Consider the following 24,830-nt stretch of genomic DNA (forward strand, 5'->3'; position numbering starts at 1 on the left):
TGAAGTTTTCTAATCTTGTCCCATATTTCCTTTGAAGGAGTTTTTGTATTGATATATGATATATAAATGTATTGCCTCCAAAATGGTCTCTTAGGCTCTGAGGTACAATATTCTATCTGCTTCATAGTTTGTTCATAGGTATCTTTTGGAGCAGTAGCACATTCTTTACTACATCAAGGAACTACAGAGCGATGTGATAAACCATATTCTTTATTTAATAAACTTGTTAACATTATCATCAATAACATTTGAAAGGTTTTGATAAGCATGAACTGGAGACTAAGTCACCATACTCTCTATTGGTGTGTGCATGTCCAATCTGCTTCATCTATCCTCCATTTAGGTGGACACGGAGAAGAATGATTGTGGGCATAATTTAACATTATTGGCCAAAGATCACTACAGCCATGTAGCTGTTGTTTGACTGACCAAAGATAATCCAATCGAATGGAAAAAGAAAATTGACAAATTCATAGCTGATGTACAGTTGTGGATTACGTCATACCTCATTGGAGAACCATCATTCATTAGTGTTAGATTATTGTTATCAATCAATTATTCATCGATTACCTCATGTATCACATACATTTCCACCTCATAAAGTCACTCTTTAAAATAACAGGGGAAGGGAGCTGATTGATCAGGTCTTGGAGGTCAGAGAGTCTAAGACTTCTTGGATTCCCAGTGAGGTCTAAGAGCAAAATTCTAGAGAGGGTTCAAGATATAGCAAGCTTAAAGTAATTTGTTTCCCAATGTGTGTTCTAACACCAAATGCCTGTAATGGGGTATTGAGGGGGTTGGTTTCAAATTTTATAGACTTGAGAATTATAAAACCTTTGCCACCTTGAGCTCTTGCAGCTTGCAAAGGAGGGGATCTACAAAAATTATAAGAGTCCAGGATTAAATGGTTTGTCGCTGATCATGGTTTCCTGTAGACAAATTATATTTGCGGCCGAGTCCCAGGTTAAAGTTTTTATTTGAACAATGCTAGTTTTTAGACCTCTGTAATTCCATTGGATAATGGATAACATCTTTTATTATTTTTCTTTGTCTCGTTTGTCTTTGGGGACTTCTCAGATGAAGCTATGTAAGGCCTAGATATGGAAGACTTTACTAGCCACTGCTCTTCTTTTCTTTCTTTCTGTTATCTTTATATAAGTTAGCCTTAGGATTATGAGGAAAGGCATTCACTGGGTGTAGATGAAGGTGAGGACGAGGGGAACCTTTTCCTCTTTGAAAGCTCTTATTTTCCAATATCCATTAAGTCAGATAGAAATTCTGCTCGAGACACTACTTTCAAGGTGGTGGGAGCCATATTGACTTTCTTGAAGGATTGTACTCGAACTTCAACAGGTCAAGCACTCGACCCAGAAGGCTGGGGAGATGTACCTGATGGAGATTCTTCCTGAGGTAGTACTTTTGAGTTGGTAGAAGCAATCTTGACCTCCTTGGAGCTTTGTGCTCTAGCTTCAACAGGTTAAGCACTTAACCCAGATGACTTGGCCACTACCAGTAAGGGAGATGCACCTAATGGGGTAGGTGCTACCATTGTTCCCCCTGTGCTAGTAAGGGGTATTGGATTATTACTTTTTGGTGGACTCTTAACAGGTTGTGCAAAATTAAGTTGCCGACTAAGTAAATTCTTTGCATGCCCTGCACTAATATGACCAACATTTACTTTCAAGATGGCAGCTTCTTTCTTGTATTCTCTACAACTTTTATCATTTGATTTATGATATTTTTAGTTTGTACGAATTGTATCTCTGTTGCATTACCCATGTTCTAACAGAGACCAATTAATACAGACCTTGGTATTATTGCAGTACCAGGGATGGATGACCATATTTGAAATAACTAAAGCATTGTAAAGGTCTAAGTTTGTATTCTCGAACATGTACTCTCGTGCTCAACATGACCAGGTATAACAAGGGTTTCAAATATTAAAACTATCTTGCTTGTTTAGGGGATCTTAATACTTTCAAAACATAGGAAGGGCATGTGGCCAAATTTCTGGTTCTAGGAATACATATGTCACTAACGAAAACTACTTTAGTGTAACTGAAGCTCACCTTTGGTTTCATATCTTTAATAAGACCAGTCTTCAATTTTCATGCCACAAAGCATGTGAGCTTGAGTATCTGATTTAGCATTGATCAAAACAGATTGCTCAACGTATCTGCAAATATTCTTACTTTTAATCAAACCAACTTTTTTTTTTTTAATTTACTCACTTCGTAGTAGTTGTAATGATCAATCTCTTCACATTCAATGATCTATTTTGGAGGCTTATGGGTTCTTACTTCTGGAAGTCTATGTTCTGTAATATTTCCTGTCTATTCTTAAGGTTTATATGCATCCAGGATTATTGGTGCTTATTCACATAAGAGCCCTAGAAATCCTCTACCTCTAAGCTACACATCTGAACATATTGCACAGAAAACATTAATCCTCTTGCTTTACAGATGTTTAATTTCCCACTTACTGTAATGCAAGGAAATATGGGAAGGCTCTGTTAGGTTGCTATAAGTAGAAACCCACTAAGAAATAGCTCGAGACATTTAACACTTGTAATCTAATGCCAAATTCAACTTCTAGTTTCCATCATCTTGAAATCTAAATTTTTTTTCAAAAGTATTTTCATAATGAAAAAACATATTCATCATATAAAGTATGTTTGCATATTCTTACTTTATAAGCCAATACTGAAAAGGGTGTTACTAAAGAATAGAGAATTCTAAATGGTTCATTCGTAAATAAATCATCTTATCTTCACCAATGACTTCTAAGTAATTCTAAATGAATTTGTGTTAATGTATGTCTACGTAATTTAATATTCATTTTCAATATACAACTGACATTGGCTCTCTGTAAATTCCTATTGTGTATTTATCAATAACTATTACAAGGTACCTTTGGAGTGTTAACTGGAAACATATTTCGCTATTGTCAACTTACTACACTAATAGATAACAGCGGTGCCTCGATACAAGGAGATTTTGAAGGACAATGTTCACTACCTCTATTAATCATAGGAATTTTTTAAAAACATGCTTTAATTCTTTAGGGGGCGCCCGGGATTGAACCAGGGACCTCTCGATCTGCAGTCGAATGCTCTACCACTGAGCTACACCCCCAACACATTATACAGACAACATCTGCTATCTTCCTTTACAGATGTTTAATTCCCACTTGTTGGAGTCCAATGAAGTAAGGAAAACGAGTTGTTCGGTTATGGATTCAAGCAGAAACCTAAGAGTAGATGACCCACGACTGAGTTGCAATATAATGACAATATCACTAGTATCTAATTACCTTAAAACTCTTTTTGAAATCTTAAACAGACACATATACCCAGACTGCCCAGAGCTTACCTCTGAGCTGGGGCTCTTGGACTAGCAGTTATAGCCCATATCTGCAGTCGAATGGTCTACCACTGAGCTACACCCCCCACATCTCTATCTTCCTTTACCGATGTTTACTTTCCCACTTGTTGAAGTCCAATGAAGTATGGAAAACGAGTTATTTGGTTATGGATTCATGCAGAAACCTAAGAGTAGATGACCCAAGACTATGTTGCAATATAATGACAAGTTCACCAGTATTTTATTACCCTAACATTCTTTTTGAAATTTTAAACAGACACACATACCCAGATTGCCCGGAGCTCAAGACTAGCAGTCATAGCCCACAAATTTGAAATCTTGATACTTCAAAAAGTAGCTCAAGCCTTAGAGAACCAAGGGACGTAGCTTACATGTAGATATTTTCAGGCTTTTTCTTTATTTTATCATTAGGCAAATTCTATAAAATATGTAAAATTATAAATTAAAGAAAATTTATTCAGCCATACAATCATATTATGGTTAAATCATATCTTTAATATTTTTTCAGCTAATATGAGTCAAGTAAACTAAAAAACTTCCTGGAACTTGAATGCCAAATTTTTGATGAGTTGGTACTCAAGCAGTCATTTATGAAAAACATATATTCATTATATGACTTTGCATCTTATTCACTATTACTATGGCAAAATGGAAAATAATACATGTTTTCCAAACAGTAAATAATGGTATTCTGCATACATTCACGATTTGCTACCAAAGACAGGGAGACGAAATAGTTTTTCTAAGGACATTCACTATTACATGCCACTACTGACAAGGACGCTACTAACGGATGCTTGGTTCAGTGATGACTAAATTAACATTTGTCTTCTCTGAATATTCTCTCCAATGACCTCAAGATGAATCTGAGATACAATATGTCCCAAGCCCATGGACAGAGACAAAGATATACTATGAGAACTATTGCTGTCAAACACTGGGGTTGATAACATATTAACTATTTCATGTTAAGAGTGTATGAGACACTAGGTGATGTCAGATCAATGTGTCGTAATTGTCAATCTTTCCCTGGTGATTTCTGATAATAGTAGTGTCAGTACAATAGGAGAGGCAAAATGCTTCCCTTGCTTTTGATTGTAGATGGCCAGTATAGCTGGGGCCATCGTTTAGAGGAGATGGAACATGTCGGAGGTTGTCCACGCAGTAATGTTACTACTCTATTTATATAATGTAATATAAAGAAGAAAATATCCTTGTCCTTTGTGTCTGTAGATATGGGATATATATCTTAAGTTTTGAAATTCTTATTTCCCTCTTTATATAAATTTGACAACTTCTCCACTCCATGATTATCTGTACCTTTGTTGAAGACTGTCAAAAATTTTATTTACAGATATATTATCCAATAGTTTGCTAACTCTGGTAATAGATGACGACATCAGGTTGAGTACAAAAGCCATTAGGGGATAATGCTCATTACCTTTCCTAATATTTGGAGTCTCGAATAAAATGCTATAATTCCCTTAGGGCTTAGAGGGTACCAAGGACTGAATCAAGGATATCTTAATCTGCAGTGAAATACTTTACCATTAAGTTACACCCCTGACATATTACACAGAAGACATTTATTAGTTTCTTAAAAAGATGTTTAACTTCCCACTGTTTGAAGTGCAAGCAAATCTAGGAGGGATTTGTTTGGTTGTTTCAAGCCGGAATCTGCTATGACGAAAAAAATTCTAGATATTGAACATCCATCAAACAATATATGTCTGTATTTTCTAATTTATAAAAATAAAACTTGGCTCAATGGCCGAATCATTTCTGTTTCCCTGATGCAGCAAATGATGCACATTCAATAATACCTTCATGATATTACTTACACAGCCCGGGAAAAATTCTAGATTCTCTGGGCTCATTATATAGATTGATATTGCAACTAATGAAGAGGTTGCTACTAACGGAAAAAGCAAAAGGTGGCAGTGATGAGCAATCGGTATTCTCTTCAAAGGTTATCTGATTGAATCCGAGGTACAATATATCTATGGCCGGGGTACATAGATCTTTTGTAATGGTACATATTTCCTTTTACATCATTACACTTTCTAGTATTTGATGCATTTAGAGTATCACTTGATGTATAGCATCAAGATAGTTATAGCTTTTAAGGGATTTTCCTAAAACTCGTTGAACTGTGCTTAGGGGGCGCCCGGGATTGAACCAGGGACCTCTCGATCTGCAGTCGAATGCTCTACCACTGAGCTACACCCCCGACATAATCTACAGCAAATATCTGCTATATTACTTTAAAGATGTCAAGTATCCTACTTATTGTGACACAAAACTATGTGTAAATGAAAAAGTAACTCCCAAATATAACATTACAATTATCATCATCATTTTTCCCTAAATATTTCCACTGCAAGATTACCTGTACCTTAGTTAATGTCTGTTTAAACATCTTATTTACAGATATGTTTTCCTATCCTTCGTTGACTCTGGTAATATACCAGGACATAAGGTAAGGTACAAAAACCATTAGCGGATAATGCTCATTACCTTTCCTAATATTTGGGTTTCGTATAACATGCTGTAATTCCCTTAGGTCATAGGGGGTACCAAGGACTGAGTCGGGATATCTTAATCTACAGCGAAATATTTTCATTAAGCTACACCTTTGACTTATTACACAGAAAACATTTGTTATTTTCTTTTATAATGTTTAACCTCCCACTTTTTGAAGTGCAAGCAAATCTAAGAGGGATTTGTTTGGTTGTTTCATGTCGGGATCTTCTAGGACGAAAGGATTTAAAACATTAAACATCCATCAAAAAGTACATGTCTGTATTTTTCTAAAAATAAAATTTGGCTCAATGGCCGAACCATTTCTGTTTCACTGATGCAGCAAATAATACACTTTCAATAAGTGCACTGTTAATACATTCATGATATTACTTCTACAGCAGCCCGGGAGAAATTCTATATTCTCTGGCCTAATAATTTAGATTTAGAATGCAACTACTGACAAGGTTGCTACTATTGAAAAAAAAACAATACGTGGCAGTGATGAGTAATCAGTATTCTCTTCAAAGGTCATCCAATTGAATCTGAGATACAATATATCTATGGCCAGTTTATATAGATCTTTTGTAATGGTTGATATTTCCTTTTAAATCATCACAGTTTTCCATATTTTGATGTAATTAGAGTAATAAATGACGTATAGCATCAGGATACTTATAGCTTTGAAGGGAATTTCCTAAAACACGTTGAATTTCCCTTAGGGGGCGCCCGCGATTGAACCAGGGACCTCTCGATCTGCAGTCAAATGCTCTACCACTGAGCTACACCCCCGACATAACCTACAGCAAATATCTGCTATATCATTTTACAGATGTTAAGTATCCCACTTATTGTGACATAAAACAATGACTACATGAAAAAGTAGCTCCCAAATATAACATTACAATTATCATCATAATTCTTCACTGTATTTTTCCACTGCATGACTACCTGTACCTTAGTTAATGTCTGTCTAAACATCTTATTTACAGATATGTTTTCATATCTTTCGCTGACTCTGGTATGATACAATGCCATCAGGTTATGTAGAGAATTCATTAGGAGATAATGCTCATTACCTTTCCTAATATTTGTTGTCTCGTACAACATGCTGTAATTCCCTTAGGGATTAGGGGGTACCAAGGACTAAATCGGGGATATCTTAATCTGCAGTGAAATACTTTACCATTAAGTTTCACCTCTGACGTATTACACAGAAGACTTTTGTTGGTTTCTTTTACAGATGTTTAACTTCCCACTTTTGAAGTGAAAGCGGGATTTGGTTGGTTGTTTCAAGCCGGGATCAGCTAGAACGAAAGAGTTCACGATATTGAACATCCGTTTAACAGTATAGTCTCTATTTTCTCATTTGTAAAATAAAATTTGGCTAAATGGCCGGATCATTTCTGTTTCCCTGATGCAGAAAATAATGCATATTCAGTAAGGGGACTGACTGTTAATACCAGTCTGGGAGAAATTCTAGATTCTCTAGGCTCATCATTTAGATTTAGAATGCAAATAATGACAAGGTTGCTACTAAGGAAAAAAGCAATACATGGCAGTGATGAGTAATCAGATTCAAAGGTCATTCCATTGAATCTTAGGTACATATCCAATTTATGGCCGGTTTACATTGATCTTTTGTAATGATTGCTATTTCCTTTCACATCACTAGTTTCCATGTTCCGATGCAATCAGAGTAACAAATGACATATACTGTAGCATCAGGATAGTTATAGCTTTGATGGGAATTTCTTAAAACACGTTGAACTTCCCTTAGGGGGCGCCCGGGATTGAACCAGGGACCTCTCGATCTGCAGTCGAATGCTCTACCACTGAGCTACACCCCCGCGCCATAATGTACAACAAATATCTACTATATTACTTTAGAGATGTCAAGTATCCCACTTATTGTAATATAAAACAATAAATGAAAAAGTAGCTTCCAAATATAACATTACAATTATCATTATAATTCTTCACTGTATATTTCCACTGCATGATTACCTGTACCTTAGTTGATTTCTCTCTAAAAATCCTACTTACATATATTTTTCCTATCCTTACCTGACTCTTGTAATATAAAACATCAGGTATAGTACAGAAGCCATTAGGGGATAATGCTCATTACCTTTCCTAATATTTTGGAGTGTTGTAAACGTGCTGTAATTCCCTTAAAGCCTAGGCGGTACCAAGGACTAAATCAGGGATATCTTAATTTGCAGTGAAATACTTCACCATTAAGTTAAAACCCCTGACATATTAAATAGAAGATATTAATTAGTTTTTTATAGAAGTTTAACTTCCCACTTTTTGAAGTGCAAGCAAATCTAGGAGGTATTTGTTTGGTTGTTTCATGCCGAGATCTCCTAGGACAAAAGTATTTAAGACATTGAACATTCATAAAACAGTATATGTCTGTATTTTTCTCATTTCTAAAAATAAAATTTGGCTCAATGGCAGAGTCATCTTTGTTTCACTGATGCAGCAAATAATGCACATTCAATAAGAGGACTGTTAATACTTTCATGATATTACTTCTACAGCCCGGGAGAAATTCTATAATCTGTGGCCTCATTATTTAGATTTAGAATGCAACTACTGACAAGGTTGCTACTAAAGAAAAAAGCAATATGTGGCAGTGATGAGTAATTAGTATTCTCTTCAAAAGTCATCACGTTGAATATGAGGTACAATATATCTATGGCCGGTTTATATAGATCTTTTGTAATGGTTGACATATCCTGATAAATCATTATAGTTTCCCATATTTCAATTTATTTAGAGCAACAAATGGCGTATAGCATCAGGATAGTTTTAGCTTTCAAGGGAATTTCCTACAACACGAATTTCCCTAAGGGGGCGCCCGGGATTGAACCAGGGACCTCTCGATCTGCAGTCGAATGCTCTACCACTGAGCTACACCCCCGACATAATCTACAGCAAATATCTGCTATATTACTTTACAGATGTTAAGTATCCCACTTATTGTGACATAAAACAAAGATTAAATGAAAAAGTAGTTCCCAAATATAATATACAATTATCATCATAATTATTCACTGTATATTTCCACTGCATGATTACCTGTACCTTAATTGATGTCTGTCTAAAAATCTTTATCACAGATATGTTTTCCTATCCTTCGCTGACTCAGGTAATATGCGATGCCATCAGGTAAAGTACAAAAGCCATTAGGAGATAATGCTCATTACCATTCCTAATATTTGGAGTCTCGTACAACATGCTGTAATCCCCTTAGGGATTAGGGGGTACCAAGGACTAAATCGGGATATCTTAATCTGCAGTGAAATACTTCACCATTGAGCTTCACCTCTGACGTATTACACAGAAGACTTTTGTTAGTTTCTTTTACAGATGTTTAACTTCCCACTTTTTGAAGTGCAAGCAAATATAGGCGGGATTTGGTTGGCTGTTTCAAGCTGGGATTTGCTAGGACAAAAGAGTTCACAATATTGAACATCTGTTTAACAGTATATGTCTCTATTATCTCATTTGTAAAATAAAATTTGGCTAAATGGCCGGATCATTTCTGTTTCCCTGATGCAGAAAATAATGCACATTCAGTAAGGGGACTGACTGTTAATACCAGCCTGGAAGAAATTCTAGATTCTCTGGGCTCATCATTTAGATTTAGGATGCAAATAATGACAAGGTTGCTACTAAGGAAAAAAGCAATACATGGCAGTGATGAGTAATCAGATTCAAAGGTCATTCCGTTGAGTCTTAGGTACAACATATCCAATTTATGGCCGGTTTACGTTGATTTTTTGTAATGATTGCTATTTCCTTTCACATCACTAGTTTCCATGTTCCGATGCAATTAGAGTAACAAATGACGTATACTGTAGCATCAGGATAGTTATAGCTTTGATGGGAATTTCTTAAAACACGTTGAACTTCCCTTAGGGGGCGCCCGGGATTGAACCAGGGACCTCTCGATCTGCAGTCGAATGCTCTACCACTGAGCTACACCCCCGAGTCATAATCTACAGCAAATATCTGCTATATTACTTTACAGATGTTAAGTATCCCACTTATTGTGACATAAAACAAAGATTAAATGAAAAAGTAGTTCCCAAATATAATATACAATTATCATCATAATTATTCACTGTATATTTCCATTGCATGATTACCTGTACCTTAGTTGATGTCTGTCTAAAAATCTTAGTCACAGATATGTTTTCCTATCCTTCGCTGACTCAGGTAATATGCGATGCCATCAAGTAAAGTACAAAAGCCATTAGGAGATAATGCTCATTACCTTTCCTAATATATAGAGTCTCGTACAACATGCTGTAATCCACTTAGGGATTAGAGGGTACCAAGGACTAAATCGGGATATCTTAATCTGCAGTGAAATACTTTACCATTAAGCTTCACCTCTGACGTATTACACAGAAGACTTTTGTTAGTTTCTTTTACAGATGTTTAACTTCCCACTTTTTGAAGTGCAAGCAAATATAGGCGGGATTTGGTTGGCTGTTTCAAGCTGGGATCTGCTAGGACGAAAGATTTCACGATATTGAACATCCTTTTAACAGTATAGTCTCTATTTTCTCATTTGTAAAATAAAATTTGGCTAAATGGCCGGATCATTTCTGTTTCCCTGATGCAGAAAATAATGCACATTCAGTAAGGGAACTGACTGTTAATACCAGCCCAGGAGAAATTCTAGATCCTCTGGGCTCATCATTTAGATTTAGAATGCAAATATTGACAAGGTTGCTACTAAGGAAAAAAGCAATACATGGCAGTGATGAGTAATCAGATTCAAAGGTCATTCCGTTGAGTCTTAGGTACAACATATCCAATTTATGGCCAGTTTACATTGATCTTTTGTAATGGTTGCTATTTCCTTTCACATCACTAGTTTCCATGTTCCGATGCAATTGTAGTAACAAATGACATATACTGTAGCATCAGGATAGTTATAGCTTTGATGGGAATTTCTTAAAACACGTTGAACTTCCCTTAGGGGGCGCCCGGGATTGAACCAGGGACCTCTCGATCTGCAGTCGAATGCTCTACCACTGAGCTACACCCCCAAGCCATAATGTACAGCAAATATCTACTATATTACTTTACAGATGATTTCTCTCTAAAAATCCTACTTACATATATTTTTCCTATCCTTCCCTGACTCTTGTAATATAAAACATCAGGTAGAGTACAGAAGCCATTAGTGGATAATGCTCATTACCTTTCCTAATATTTTGGAGTGTTGTAAACATGCTGTAATTCCCTTAAGGCTTAGGGGGTACCAAGGACTAAATCAGGGATATCTTAATTTGCAGTGAAATACTTCACCATTAAGTTAAAACCCCTGACATATTAAATAGAAGATATTTATTAGTTTTTTTTATAGAAGTTTAACTTCCCACTTTTTGAAGTGCAAGCAAATCTAGGAGGTATTTGTTTGGTTGTTTCATGCCGAGATCTCCTAGGACAAAAGGATTTAAGACATTGAACATTCATAAAACAGATATGTCTGTATTTTTCTCATTTCTAAGGATAAAATTTGGCTCAATGACAGAGTCATCTTTGTTTCACTGATGCAGCAAATAATGCACATTCAATAAGAGGACTGTTAATACTTTCATGATATTACTTCTACAGCTCGGGAAAAATTCTATAATCTGTGGCCTAATTATTTAGATTTAGAATGCAACTACTGACAAGGTTGCTACTAATGAAAGAAGCAATTCGAGACAGTGATGAGTAATCAGTATTCTCTTCAAAGGACATCCCGTTGATTCTGAGGTACAATATATCTATGGCCAGTTTATATAGATTTTTTGTAATGGTTTACATATCCTGATAAATCGTTATAGTTTCCCATATTTTGATGCATTCACAGTAACAAATGACATATAGTATCAGGATAGTTATAGCTTTGAAGGGAATTTCCTAAAACACGAATTTCCCTTAAAGTGCGCACCGGATTGAACCAGGGACCTCTCGATCTGCAGTCGAATGCTCTACCACTGAGCTACACCCCCGACATGATCTACAGCAAATATCTGCTATATTACTTTACAGATGTTAAGTATCCCACTTATTGTGACATAAAACAATGAGTAAATGAAAAAGCAGCTTCCAAATATAACATTACAATTATCATCATAATTCTCCACTGTATATTTCCACCGCATGATTACCTGTACCTTAGTTGATCTTATTTACAGATATGTTTTCCCCTATCCTTCTCTGACTCAGGTAATATGCGATGCCATCAGGTAAAGTATGAAAGCCATTAGGAGATGATGCTCACTACCTTTCCTAATATTTGGAGTCTCGTACAACATGCTGTAATTCCCTTAGGGCTTAAGGGGTTCCAAAGACTGAATCGGGGATATCTTAATCTGCAGTGAAATACTTTACCATTTAGCTTCACCCCTGACGTATTACACAGAAGACTTTTGTTAGTTTCTTTTACATATGTTCAACTTCCCACTTTTTGAAGTGCAAGCAATTATAGGCGGGATTTGGTTGGTCTTTTCAAGCCGGGATCTGCTAGGACGAAAGGGTTCAAAATATTGAACATCCGTTAAACAGTATATGTCACTATTTTCTCATTTGTAAAATAAAATTTGGCTAAATGGTTGGATCATTTCTGTTCCCCTGATGCAGAAAATAATGCACATTTTGTAAGGGGACTGACTGTTAATACCAGCCCGGGAGAAATTCTAGATTCTCTGGGCTCATTATTTAAATTTAGAATGCAAATAATGACAAGGTTGCTACTAAGGAAAAAAGCAATACGTAGCAGTGATGAGTAATCAGATTCAAAGGTCATTCTGTTGAGTCTTAGGTACATTTATATTGATCTTTTGTAATGATTGCTATTTCCTTCCACATCACTTTTTTCCCTGTTCCGATGCAATTAGAGTAATAAATGACGTATACTGCAGCATCAGAATAGTTATAGCTTTGAAGGGAATTTCTTAAAACACGTTGAACTTCCCTTAGGGGGCACCCGGAATTGAACCAGGAACCTCTCGATCTGCAGTCAAATGCTCTACCACTATATCATCAGGATAGTTATAGCTTTGAAGGGAATTTCCTAAAACACGTTGAACTTCCCTTAGGGGGCGCCCGGGATTGAACCAGGGACCTCTCGATCTGCAGTCGAATGCTCTACCACTGAGCTACACCCCCGACATAATCTTCTGCAAATGTCTGCTTTATTACTTTATAGATGTTAAGTATCTCACTTATTGTGACATAAAACGATGAGTAAATGAAAAAGTAGCTCCCAAATATAACATTACAATTATCATCATAATTCTTCAATGTATTTTTCCACTGCATGATTACCTGTAGCTTGGTTGATGTCTGTCTAAACATCTTATGCAAAGGCCATTAGGAGATAATGCTCATTACCTTTCCTAATATTTAGAATCTTCTATAGCATGCTGTAATTCCCTTAGGGCTTAGGGGGTTCCAAGGACTGAATCGGGGATATCTTAATCTACAATGAAATACTTTACCATTAAGCTTCACCCCTGACGTATTACACAGAAGACTTTTGTTAGTTTCTTTTACAGATGTTTAACTTCCCACTTTTTGAAGTGCACGCAAATCTAGGCGGGATTTGTTTGGTTGTTTCAACCCGGGATATTCAAGACTTTGAACATCCAACAAACATTACGTCTGTATTTTCTAATTTCTAAAAATAAAATTTGGCTAAATGGCCGGATCATTTCTGTTTCCCTGATTTAGCAAATAATGCACATTCAGTAAAGGTTGCTACTTATGAAAAAAGCAATTCATGGCAGTAATGAGTATTCAGATTCAAAGGTCATCCCTTGATCAAATTCTTTAGGTACAATTTATGGCCGGTTCATATCGATATTTTGTAATGATTGCTATTTCCTTTCACATCATTACAGTTTCCATGTTCCGATGCCATTAGAGTAACAAATGATGAATACTGTAGCATCAGGATAGTTATAACTTTGAAGGGAATTTCCTAAAACACGCTGAACTTCCCTTAGGGGGCGCCCGGGATTGAACCAGGGACCTCTCGATCTGCAGTCGAATGCTCTACCACTGAGCTACACCCCCAGCATAATGTACAGCAAATATCTTCTATATTACTTTATAGCTGTTAAGTATCCTACTTATTGTGACAAAACGATCAGTAAATGAAAAAGTAGCTCCCAAATACAACATTACAATTATCATCATAATTCTTCACTGTATTTTTCCACTGCATGATTACCTGTAGTTTGGTTGATGTCTGTCTAAACATCTTATTCACAGATATGTTTTCCTATCCTTCGCTGACTCTGGTAATATACGATGCCATCAGGTAAACTACAAAAGCCATTAGGAGATAATGCTCATTATCTTTCCTAATATTTAGAATCTCGTATAGCATGCTGTAATTCCCTTAGGGCTTAGGGGGTTCCAAGGACTGAATCGGGGATATCTTAATCTAGAGTGAAATACTTTACCATTAAGATTCACCCCTGACGTATTACACAGAAGACTTTTGTTAGTTTCTTTTACAGATGTTCAACTTCCCACCTTTTGAAGTGCAAGCAAATCTAGGCGGGATTTGTTTGGTTGTTTCAAACCGGGATATGCTAAGACGAAAGGATTCAAGACATTGAACATCCATCAAACATTACGTCCGTATTTTCTAATTTCTAAAAATAAAATTTGGCTAAATGGCAGGATCATTTCTGTTTCCCTGATTTAGCAAATAATGCACATTCAGTAAGGGTTGCTACTTATGAAAAAAGCAATTCGTGGCAGTAATGAGTATTCAGATTCAAAGGTCATCCCTTGATCAAATTCTTTAAGTACAATTTATGGCCGGTTCATATCGATATTTTGTAATGATTACTATTTCCTTTCACATCATTACAGTTTCCATGTTCCGATGCCATTAGAGTAATAAATGACGTATACTGTAGCATCAAGATAGTTATAGCTTTGAAGGGAATTCCCTAAAATACGATGAACTTCCCTTAGGGGGCGCCCGGGATTGAACCAGGGACCTCTCGATCTGCAGTCGAATGCTCTACCACTGAGCTACACCCCCAGCATAATGTACAGCAAATATCTTCTACATTACTTTATAGCTGTTAAGTATCCTACTTATTGTGACAAAACGATCAGTAAATGAAAAAGTAGCTCCCAAATACAACATTACAATTATCATCATAATTCTTCACTGTATTTTTCCACTGCATGATTACCTGTAGTTTGGTTGATGTCTGTCTAAACATCTTATTTACAGATATGTTTTCCTATCCTTCGCTGACTCTGGTAATATACGATGCCATCAGGTAAACTACAAAAGCCATTAGGAGATAATGCTCATTATCTTTCCTAATATTTAGAATCTCGTATAGCATGCTGTAATTCCCTTAGGGCTTAGGGGGTTCCAAGGACTGAATCGGGGATATCTTAATCTACAGTGAAATACTTTACCATTAAGCTTCACCCCTGACGTATTACACAGAAGACTTTTGTTAGTTTCTTTTACAGATGTTCAACTTCCCACCTTTTGAAGTGCAAGCAAATCTAGGCGGGATTTGTTTGGTTGTTTCAAACCGGGATATGCTAAGACGAAAGGATTCAAGACATTGAACATCCATCAAACATTACGTTCGTATTTTCTAATTTCTAAAAATAAAATTTGGCTAAATGGCCGGATCATTTCTGTTTCCCTGATTTAGCAAATAATGCACATTCAGTAAGGGTTGCTACTTATGAAAAAAGCAATTCGTGGCAGTAATGAGTATTCAGATTCAAAGGTCATCCCTTGATCAAATTCTTTAGGTACAATTTATGGCCGGTTCATATCGATATTTTGTAATGATTGCTATTTCCTTTCACATCATTACAGTTTCCATGTTCCGATGCCATTAGAGTAATAAATGACGTATACTGTAGCATCAGGATAGTTATAGCTTTGAAGGGAATTCCCTAAAATACGCTGAACTTCCCTTAGGGGGCGCCCGGGATTGAACCAGGGACCTCTCGATCTGCAGTCGAATGCTCTACCACTGAGCTACACCCCCAGCATAATGTACAGCAAATATCTTCTATATTACTTTATAGCTGTTAAGTATCCTACTTATTGTGACAAAACGATAAGTAAATGAAAAAGTAGCTCCCAAATACAACATTACAATTATCATCATAATTCTTCACTGTATTTTTCCACTGCATGATTACCTGTAGTTTGGTTGATGTCTGTCTAAACATCTTATTTACAGATATGTTTTCCTATCCTTCGCTGACTCTGGTAATATACGATGCCATCAGGTAAACTACAAAAGCCATTAGGAGATAATGCTCATTATCTTTCCTAATATTTAGAATCTCGTATAGCATGCTGTAATTCCCTTAGGGCTTAGGGGGTTCCAAGGACTGAATCGGGGATATCTTAATCTACAGTGAAATACTTTACCATTAAGCTTCACCCCTGACGTATTACACAGAAGACTTTTGTTAGTTTCTTTTACAGAAGTTCAACTTCCCACCTTTTGAAGTGCAAGCAAATCTAGGCGGGATTTGTTTGGTTGTTTCAAACCGGGATATGCTAAGACGAAAGGATTCAAGACATTGAACATCCATCAAACATTACGTCCGTATTTTCTAATTTCTAAAAATAAAATTTGGCTAAATGGCCGGATCATTTCTGTTTCCCTGATTTAGCAAATAATGCACATTCAGTAAGGGTTGCTACTTATGAAAAAAGCAATTCGTGGCAGTAATGAGTATTCAGATTCAAAGGTCATCGCTTGATCAAATTCTTTAGGTACAATTTATGGCCGGTTCATATCGATATTTTGTAATGATTGCTATTTCCTTTCACATCATTACAGTTTCCATGTTCCGATGCCATTAGAGTAATAAATGACGTATACTGTAGCATCAGGATAGTTATAGCTTTGAAGGGAATTCCCTAAAATACGCTGAACTTCCCTTAGGGGGCGCCCGGGATTGAACCAGGGACCTCTCGATCTGCAGTCGAATGCTCTACCACTGAGCTACACCCCCAGCATAATGTACAGCAAATATCTTCTATATTACTTTATAGCTGTTAAGTATCCTACTTATTGTGACAAAACGATCAGTAAATGAAAAAGTAGCTCCCAAATACAACATTACAATTATCATCATAATTCTTCACTGTATTTTTCCACTGCATGATTACCTGTAGTTTGGTTGATGTCTGTCTAAACATCTTATTTACAGATATGTTTTCCTATCCTTCGCTGACTCTGGTAATATACGATGCCATCAGGTAAACTACAAAAGCCATTAGGAGATAATGCTCATTATCTTTCCTAATATTTAGAATCTCGTATAGCATGCTGTAATTCCCTTAGGGCTTAGGGGGTTCCAAGGACTGAATCGGGGATATCTTAATCTACACTGAAATACTTTACCATTAAGCTTCACCCCTGACGTAATACACAGAAGACTTTTGTTAAGTTTCTTTTACAGTTGTTTAACTTCCCCCTTTTTGAAGTGCACGCAAATCTAGGCGGGATTTGTTTGGTTGTTTCAAGCCGAGATATTCAAGACATTGAACATCCAACAAACATTACGTGTGTATTTTCTAATTTCTAAAAATAAAATTTGGCTAAATGGCCGGATCATTTCCGTTTCCCTGATTTAGCAAATAATGCACATTCAGTAAGGGTTGCTACTTATGAAAAAAGCAATTCGTGGCAGTAATGAGTATTCAGATTCAAAGGTCATCCCTTGATCAAATTCTTTAGGTACAATTTATGGCCGGTTCATATCGATATTTTGTAATGATTGCTATTTCCTTTCACATCATTACAGTTTCCATGTTCCGATGCCATTAGAGTAACAAATGACGCATACTGTAGCATCAGGATAGTTATAGCTTTGAAGGGAATTCCCTAAAATACGCTGAACTTCCCTTAGGGGGCGCCCGGGATTGAACCAGGGACCTCTCGATCTGCAGTCGAATGCTCTACCACTGAGCTACACCCCCAGCATAATGTACAGCAAATATCTTCTATATTAGTTTATAGCTGTTAAGTATCCTACTAATTGTGACAAAACGATTAGTAAATGAAAAAGTAGCTCCCAAATACAACATTACAATTATCATCATAATTCTTCACTGTATTTTTCCACTGCATGATTACCTGTAGTTTGGTTGATGTCTGTCTAAACATCTTATTTACAGATATGTTTTCCTATCCTTCGCTGACTCTGCTAATATACGATGCCATCAGGTAAACTACAAAAGCCATTAGGAAATAATGCTCATTATCTTTCCTAATATTTAGAATCTCGTATAGCATGCTGTAATTCCCTTAGGGCTTAGGGGGTTCCAAGGACTGAATCGGGGATATCTCAATTTACAGTGAAATACTTTACCATTAAGCTTCACCCCTGACGTATTACACGGAAGACTTTTGTTAGTTTTTTTTACAGATGTTTAACTTCCCACTTTTTGAAGTGCACGCAAATCTAGGCGGGATTTGTTTGGTTGTTTCAACCCGGGATATTCAAGACATTGAACATCCAACAAACATTACGTGTGTATTTTCTAATTTCTAAAAATAAAATTTGGCTAAATGGCCGGATCATTTCTGTTTCCCTGATTTAGCAAATAATGCACATTCAGTAAGGGTTGCTACTTATGAAAAAAGCAATTCGTGGCAGTAATGAGTATTCAGATTCAAAGGTCATCCCTTGATAAATTTTTTTAGGTACAATTTATGGCCGGTTCATATCGATATTTTGTAATGATTGCTATTTCCTTTCACATCATTACAGTTTCCATGTTCCGATGCCATTAGAGTAATAAATGACGTATACTGTAGCATCAGGATAGTTATAGCTTTGAAGGGAATTTCCTAAAATACGCTGAACTTCCCTTAGGGGGCGCCCGGGATTGAACCAGGGACCTCTCGATCTGCAGTCGAATGCTCTACCACTGAGCTACACCCCCAGCATAATGTACAGCAAATATCTTCTATATTACTTTATAGCTGTTAGGTATCCTACTTATTGTGACAAAACGATCAGTAAATGAAAAAGTAGCTCCCAAATACAACATTACACTTATCATCATAATTCTTCACTGTATTTTTCCACTGCATGATTACCTGTAGTTTGGTTGATGTCTGTCTAAACATCTTATTTACAGATATGTTTTCCTATCCTTCGTTGACTCTTGTAATATACGATGCCATCAGGTAAACTACAAAAGCCATTAGGAGATAATGCTCATTATCTTTCCTAATATTTAGAATCTCGTATAGCATGCTGTAATTCCCTTAGGGCTTAGGGGGTTCCAAGGACTGAATCGGGGATATCTTAATCTACAGTGAAATACTTTACCATTAAGCTTCACCCCTGACGTATTACACAGAAGACTTTTGTTAGTTTCTTTTACAGATGTTCAACTTCCCACCTTTTGAAGTGCAAGCAAATCTAGGCGGGATTTGTTTGGTTGTTTCGAAACCAGGATATGCTAAGACGAAAGGATTCAAGACATTGAACATCCATCAAACATTACGTCCGTATTTTCTAATTTCTAAAAATAAAATTTGGCTAAATGGCCGGATCATTTCTGTTTCCCTGATTTAGCAAATAATGCACATTCAGTAAGGGTTGCTACTTATGAAAAAAGCAATTCGTGGCAGTAATGAGTATTTAGATTCAAAGGTCATCGCTTGATCAAATTCTTTAGGTACAATTTATGGCCGGTTCATATCGATATTTTGTAATGATTGCTATTTCCTTTCACATCATTACAGTTTCCATGTTCCGATGCCATTAGAGTAATAAATGACGTATACTGTAGCATCAGGATAGTTATAGCTTTGAAGGGAATTCCCTAAAATACGCTGAACTTCCCTTAGGGGGCGCCCGGGATTGAACCAGGGACCTCTCGATCTGCAGTCGAATGCTCTACCACTGAGCTACACCCCCAGCATAATGTACAGCAAATATCTTCTATATTACTTTATAGCTGTTAAGTATCCTACTTATTGTGACAAAACGATCAGTAAATGAAAAAGTAGCTCCCAAATACAACATTACAATTATCATCATAATTCTTCACTGTATTTTTCCACTGCATGATTACCTGTAGTTTGGTTGATGTCTGTCTAAACATCTTATTTACAGATATGTTTTCCTATCCTTCGCTGACTCTGGTAATATACGATGCCATCAGGTAAACTACAAAAGCCATTAGGAGATAATGCTCATTATCTTTCCTAATATTTAGAATCTCGTATAGCATGCTGTAATTCCCTTAGGGCTTAGGGGGTTCCAAGGACTGAATCGGGGATATCTTAATCTACACTGAAATACTTTACCATTAAGCTTCACCCCTGACGTAATACACAGAAGACTTTTGTTAAGTTTCTTTTACAGTTGTTTAACTTCCCCCTTTTTGAAGTGCACGCAAATCTAGGCGGGATTTGTTTGGTTGTTTCAAGCCGAGATATTCAAGACATTGAACATCCAACAAACATTACGTGTGTATTTTCTAATTTCTAAAAATAAAATTTGGCTAAATGGCCGGATCATTTCCGTTTCCCTGATTTAGCAAATAATGCACATTCAGTAAGGGTTGCTACTTATGAAAAAAGCAATTCGTGGCAGTAATGAGTATTCAGATTCAAAGGTCATCCCTTGATCAAATTCTTTAGGTACAATTTATGGCCGGTTCATATCGATATTTTGTAATGATTGCTATTTCCTTTCACATCATTACAGTTTCCATGTTCCGATGCCATTAGAGTAACAAATGACGCATACTGTAGCATCAGGATAGTTATAGCTTTGAAGGGAATTCCCTAAAATACGCTGAACTTCCCTTAGGGGGCGCCCGGGATTGAACCAGGGACCTCTCGATCTGCAGTCGAATGCTCTACCACTGAGCTACACCCCCAGCATAATGTACAGCAAATATCTTCTATATTAGTTTATAGCTGTTAAGTATCCTACTAATTGTGACAAAACGATTAGTAAATGAAAAAGTAGCTCCCAAATACAACATTACAATTATCATCATAATTCTTCACTGTATTTTTCCACTGCATGATTACCTGTAGTTTGGTTGATGTCTGTCTAAACATCTTATTTACAGATATGTTTTCCTATCCTTCGCTGACTCTGCTAATATACGATGCCATCAGGTAAACTACAAAAGCCATTAGGAAATAATGCTCATTATCTTTCCTAATATTTAGAATCTCGTATAGCATGCTGTAATTCCCTTAGGGCTTAGGGGGTTCCAAGGACTGAATCGGGGATATCTCAATTTACAGTGAAATACTTTACCATTAAGCTTCACCCCTGACGTATTACACGGAAGACTTTTGTTAGTTTTTTTTACAGATGTTTAACTTCCCACTTTTTGAAGTGCACGCAAATCTAGGCGGGATTTGTTTGGTTGTTTCAACCCGGGATATTCAAGACATTGAACATCCAACAAACATTACGTGTGTATTTTCTAATTTCTAAAAATAAAATTTGGCTAAATGGCCGGATCATTTCTGTTTCCCTGATTTAGCAAATAATGCACATTCAGTAAGGGTTGCTACTTATGAAAAAAGCAATTCGTGGCAGTAATGAGTATTCAGATTCAAAGGTCATCCCTTGATAAATTTTTTTAGGTACAATTTATGGCCGGTTCATATCGATATTTTGTAATGATTGCTATTTCCTTTCACATCATTACAGTTTCCATGTTCCGATGCCATTAGAGTAATAAATGACGTATACTGTAGCATCAGGATAGTTATAGCTTTGAAGGGAATTTCCTAAAATACGCTGAACTTCCCTTAGGGGGCGCCCGGGATTGAACCAGGGACCTCTCGATCTGCAGTCGAATGCTCTACCACTGAGCTACACCCCCAGCATAATGTACAGCAAATATCTTCTATATTACTTTATAGCTGTTAGGTATCCTACTTATTGTGACAAAACGATCAGTAAATGAAAAAGTAGCTCCCAAATACAACATTACACTTATCATCATAATTCTTCACTGTATTTTTCCACTGCATGATTACCTGTAGTTTGGTTGATGTCTGTCTAAACATCTTATTTACAGATATGTTTTCCTATCCTTCGTTGACTCTTGTAATATACGATGCCATCAGGTAAACTACAAAAGCCATTAGGAGATAATGCTCATTATCTTTCCTAATATTTAGAATCTCGTATAGCATGCTGTAATTCCCTTAGGGCTTAGGGGGTTCCAAGGACTGAATCGGGGATATCTTAATCTACAGTGAAATACTTTACCATTAAGCTTCACCCCTGACGTATTACACAGAAGACTTTTGTTAGTTTCTTTTACAGATGTTCAACTTCCCACCTTTTGAAGTGCAAGCAAATCTAGGCGGGATTTGTTTGGTTGTTTCGAAACCAGGATATGCTAAGACGAAAGGATTCAAGACATTGAACATCCATCAAACATTACGTCCGTATTTTCTAATTTCTAAAAATAAAATTTGGCTAAATGGCCGGATCATTTCTGTTTCCCTGATTTAGCAAATAATGCACATTCAGTAAGGGTTGCTACTTATGAAAAAAGCAATTCGTGGCAGTAATGAGTATTTAGATTCAAAGGTCATCGCTTGATCAAATTCTTTAGGTACAATTTATGGCCGGTTCATATCGATATTTTGTAATGATTGCTATTTCCTTTCACATCATTACAGTTTCCATGTTCCGATGCCATTAGAGTAATAAATGACGTATACTGTAGCATCAGGATAGTTATAGCTTTGAAGGGAATTCCCTAAAATACGCTGAACTTCCCTTAGGGGGCGCCCGGGATTAAACCAGGGACCTCTCGATCTGCAGTCGAATGCTCTACCACTGAGCTACACCCCCAGCATAATGTACAGCAAATATCTTCTATATTACTTTATAGCTGTTAAGTATCCTACTTATTGTGACAAAACAATCAGTAAATGAAAAAGTAGCTCCCAAATACAACATTACAATTATCATCATAATTCCTAAAAATAAAATTTGGCTAAATGGCCGGATCATTTCTGTTTCCCTGATTTAGCAAATAATGCACATTCAGTAAGGGTTGCTACTTATGAAAAAAGCAATTCGTGGCAGTAATGAGTATTCAGATTCAAAGGTTATCGCTTGATCAAATTCTTTAGGTACAATTTATGGCCGGTTCATATCGATATTTTGTAATGATTGCTATTTCCTTTCACATCATTACAGTTTCCATGTTCCGATGCCATTAGAGTAATAAATGACGTATACTGTAGCATCAGGATAGTTATAGCTTTGAAGGGAATTCCCTAAAATACGCTGAACTTCCCTTAGGGGGCGCCCGGGATTGAACCAGGGACCTCTCGATCTGCAGTCGAATGCTCTACCACTGAGCTACACCCCCAGCATAATGTACAGCAAATATCTTCTATATTACTTTATAGCTGTTAAGTATCCTACTTATTGTGACAAAACGATCAGTAAATGAAAAAGTAGCTCCCAAATACAACATTACAATCATAATCATAAGTCTTCACTGTATTTTTCCACTGCATGATTACCTGTAGTTTGGTTGATGTCTGTCTAAACATCTTATTTACAGATATGTTTTCCTATCCTTCGCTGACTCTGGTAATATACGATGCCATCAGGTAAACTACAAAAGCCATTAGGAGATAATGCTCATTATCTTTCCTAATATTTAGAATCTCGTATAGCATGCTGTAATTCCCTTAGGGCTTAGGGGGTTCCAAGGACTGAATCGGGGATATCTTAATCTACAGTGAAATACTTTACCATTAAGCTTCACCCCTGACGTATTACACAGAAGACTTTTGTTAGTTTCTTTTACAGATGTTCAACTTCCCACTTTTTGAAGTGCAAGCAAATCTAGGCGGGATTTGTTTGGTTGTTTCAAACCGGGATATGCTAAGACGAAAGGATTCAAGACATTGAACATCCATCAAACATTACGTCCGTATTTTCTAATTTCTAAAAATAAAATTTGGCTAAATGGCCGGATCATTTCTGTTTCCCTGATTTAGCAAATAATGCAAATTCAGTAAGGGTTGCTACTTATGAAAAAAGCAATTCGTGGCAGTAATGAGTATTCAGATTCAAAGGTCATCCCTTGATCAAATTCTTCAGGTACAATTTATGGCCGGTTCATATCGATATTTTGTAATGATTGCTATTTCCTTTCACATCATTACAGTTTCCATGTTCCGATGCCATTAGAGTAATAAATGACGTATACTGTAGCATCAGAATAGTTATAGCTTTGAAGGGAATTCCCTAAAATACGCTGAACTTCCCTTAGGGGGCGCCCGGGATTGAACCAGGGACCTCTCGATCTGCAGTCGAATGCTCTACCACTGAGCTACACCCCCAGCATAATGTACAGCAAATATCTTCTATATTACTTTATAGCTGTTAGGTATCCTACTTCTTGTGACAAAACGATCAGTAAATGAAAAAGTAGCTCCCAAATACAACATTACACTTATCATCATAATTTTTCACTGTATTTTTCCACTGCATGATTACCTGTAGTTTGGTTGATGTCTGTCTAAACATCTTATTTACAGATATGTTTTCCTATCCTTCGTTGACTCTTGTAATATACGATGCCATCAGGTAAACTACAAAAGCCATTAGGAGATAATGCTCATTATCTTTCCTAATATTTAGAATCTCGTATAGCATGCTGTAATTCCCTTAGGGCTTAGGAGGTTCCAAGGACTGAATCAGGGATATCTTAATCTACAGTGAAATACTTTACCATTAAGCTTCACCCCTGACGTATTACACAGAAGACTTTTGTTAGTTTCTTTTACAGATGTTCAACTTCCCACCTTTTGAAGTGCAAGCAAATCTAGGCGGGATTTGTTTGGTTGTTTTGAAACC

The 24,830-nt window shown here is 36.5% G+C and overlaps 1 long non-coding RNA gene and 20 other non-coding genes across 21 annotated transcripts in view; all 21 read right to left on the minus strand.

The window, feature by feature from the left end:
- LOC137644539 (uncharacterized) overlaps positions 1-24,830 on the minus strand; it is a 474,459-nt gene that overhangs the window by 242,662 nt on the left and 206,967 nt on the right. The window lies entirely within an intron of this gene.
- TRNAC-GCA (transfer RNA cysteine (anticodon GCA)) lies at positions 3,063-3,134 on the minus strand. The gene has a single exon. It is a non-coding gene; the product is annotated as a tRNA-Cys (tRNA).
- TRNAC-GCA (transfer RNA cysteine (anticodon GCA)) lies at positions 5,542-5,613 on the minus strand. The gene has a single exon. It is a non-coding gene; the product is annotated as a tRNA-Cys (tRNA).
- TRNAC-GCA (transfer RNA cysteine (anticodon GCA)) lies at positions 6,624-6,695 on the minus strand. Its single transcript has one exon. It is a non-coding gene; the product is annotated as a tRNA-Cys (tRNA).
- Positions 7,682-7,753, minus strand: TRNAC-GCA (transfer RNA cysteine (anticodon GCA)). The gene has a single exon. It is a non-coding gene; the product is annotated as a tRNA-Cys (tRNA).
- Positions 8,761-8,832, minus strand: TRNAC-GCA (transfer RNA cysteine (anticodon GCA)). Its single transcript has one exon. It is a non-coding gene; the product is annotated as a tRNA-Cys (tRNA).
- TRNAC-GCA (transfer RNA cysteine (anticodon GCA)) lies at positions 9,832-9,903 on the minus strand. Its single transcript has one exon. It is a non-coding gene; the product is annotated as a tRNA-Cys (tRNA).
- TRNAC-GCA (transfer RNA cysteine (anticodon GCA)) lies at positions 10,904-10,975 on the minus strand. The gene has a single exon. It is a non-coding gene; the product is annotated as a tRNA-Cys (tRNA).
- On the minus strand, positions 13,017-13,088 carry TRNAC-GCA (transfer RNA cysteine (anticodon GCA)). Its single transcript has one exon. It is a non-coding gene; the product is annotated as a tRNA-Cys (tRNA).
- TRNAC-GCA (transfer RNA cysteine (anticodon GCA)) lies at positions 13,926-13,997 on the minus strand. Its single transcript has one exon. It is a non-coding gene; the product is annotated as a tRNA-Cys (tRNA).
- Positions 14,911-14,982, minus strand: TRNAC-GCA (transfer RNA cysteine (anticodon GCA)). Its single transcript has one exon. It is a non-coding gene; the product is annotated as a tRNA-Cys (tRNA).
- TRNAC-GCA (transfer RNA cysteine (anticodon GCA)) lies at positions 15,896-15,967 on the minus strand. The gene has a single exon. It is a non-coding gene; the product is annotated as a tRNA-Cys (tRNA).
- On the minus strand, positions 16,881-16,952 carry TRNAC-GCA (transfer RNA cysteine (anticodon GCA)). The gene has a single exon. It is a non-coding gene; the product is annotated as a tRNA-Cys (tRNA).
- Positions 17,851-17,922, minus strand: TRNAC-GCA (transfer RNA cysteine (anticodon GCA)). Its single transcript has one exon. It is a non-coding gene; the product is annotated as a tRNA-Cys (tRNA).
- TRNAC-GCA (transfer RNA cysteine (anticodon GCA)) lies at positions 18,820-18,891 on the minus strand. Its single transcript has one exon. It is a non-coding gene; the product is annotated as a tRNA-Cys (tRNA).
- Positions 19,806-19,877, minus strand: TRNAC-GCA (transfer RNA cysteine (anticodon GCA)). Its single transcript has one exon. It is a non-coding gene; the product is annotated as a tRNA-Cys (tRNA).
- On the minus strand, positions 20,776-20,847 carry TRNAC-GCA (transfer RNA cysteine (anticodon GCA)). The gene has a single exon. It is a non-coding gene; the product is annotated as a tRNA-Cys (tRNA).
- Positions 21,745-21,816, minus strand: TRNAC-GCA (transfer RNA cysteine (anticodon GCA)). Its single transcript has one exon. It is a non-coding gene; the product is annotated as a tRNA-Cys (tRNA).
- On the minus strand, positions 22,731-22,802 carry TRNAC-GCA (transfer RNA cysteine (anticodon GCA)). Its single transcript has one exon. It is a non-coding gene; the product is annotated as a tRNA-Cys (tRNA).
- Positions 23,257-23,328, minus strand: TRNAC-GCA (transfer RNA cysteine (anticodon GCA)). Its single transcript has one exon. It is a non-coding gene; the product is annotated as a tRNA-Cys (tRNA).
- TRNAC-GCA (transfer RNA cysteine (anticodon GCA)) lies at positions 24,242-24,313 on the minus strand. Its single transcript has one exon. It is a non-coding gene; the product is annotated as a tRNA-Cys (tRNA).

The sequence above is a fragment of the Palaemon carinicauda genome, chromosome 1, assembly GCF_036898095.1.
Source record: "Palaemon carinicauda isolate YSFRI2023 chromosome 1, ASM3689809v2, whole genome shotgun sequence".
NCBI lineage: Eukaryota > Metazoa > Arthropoda > Malacostraca > Decapoda > Palaemonidae > Palaemon > Palaemon carinicauda.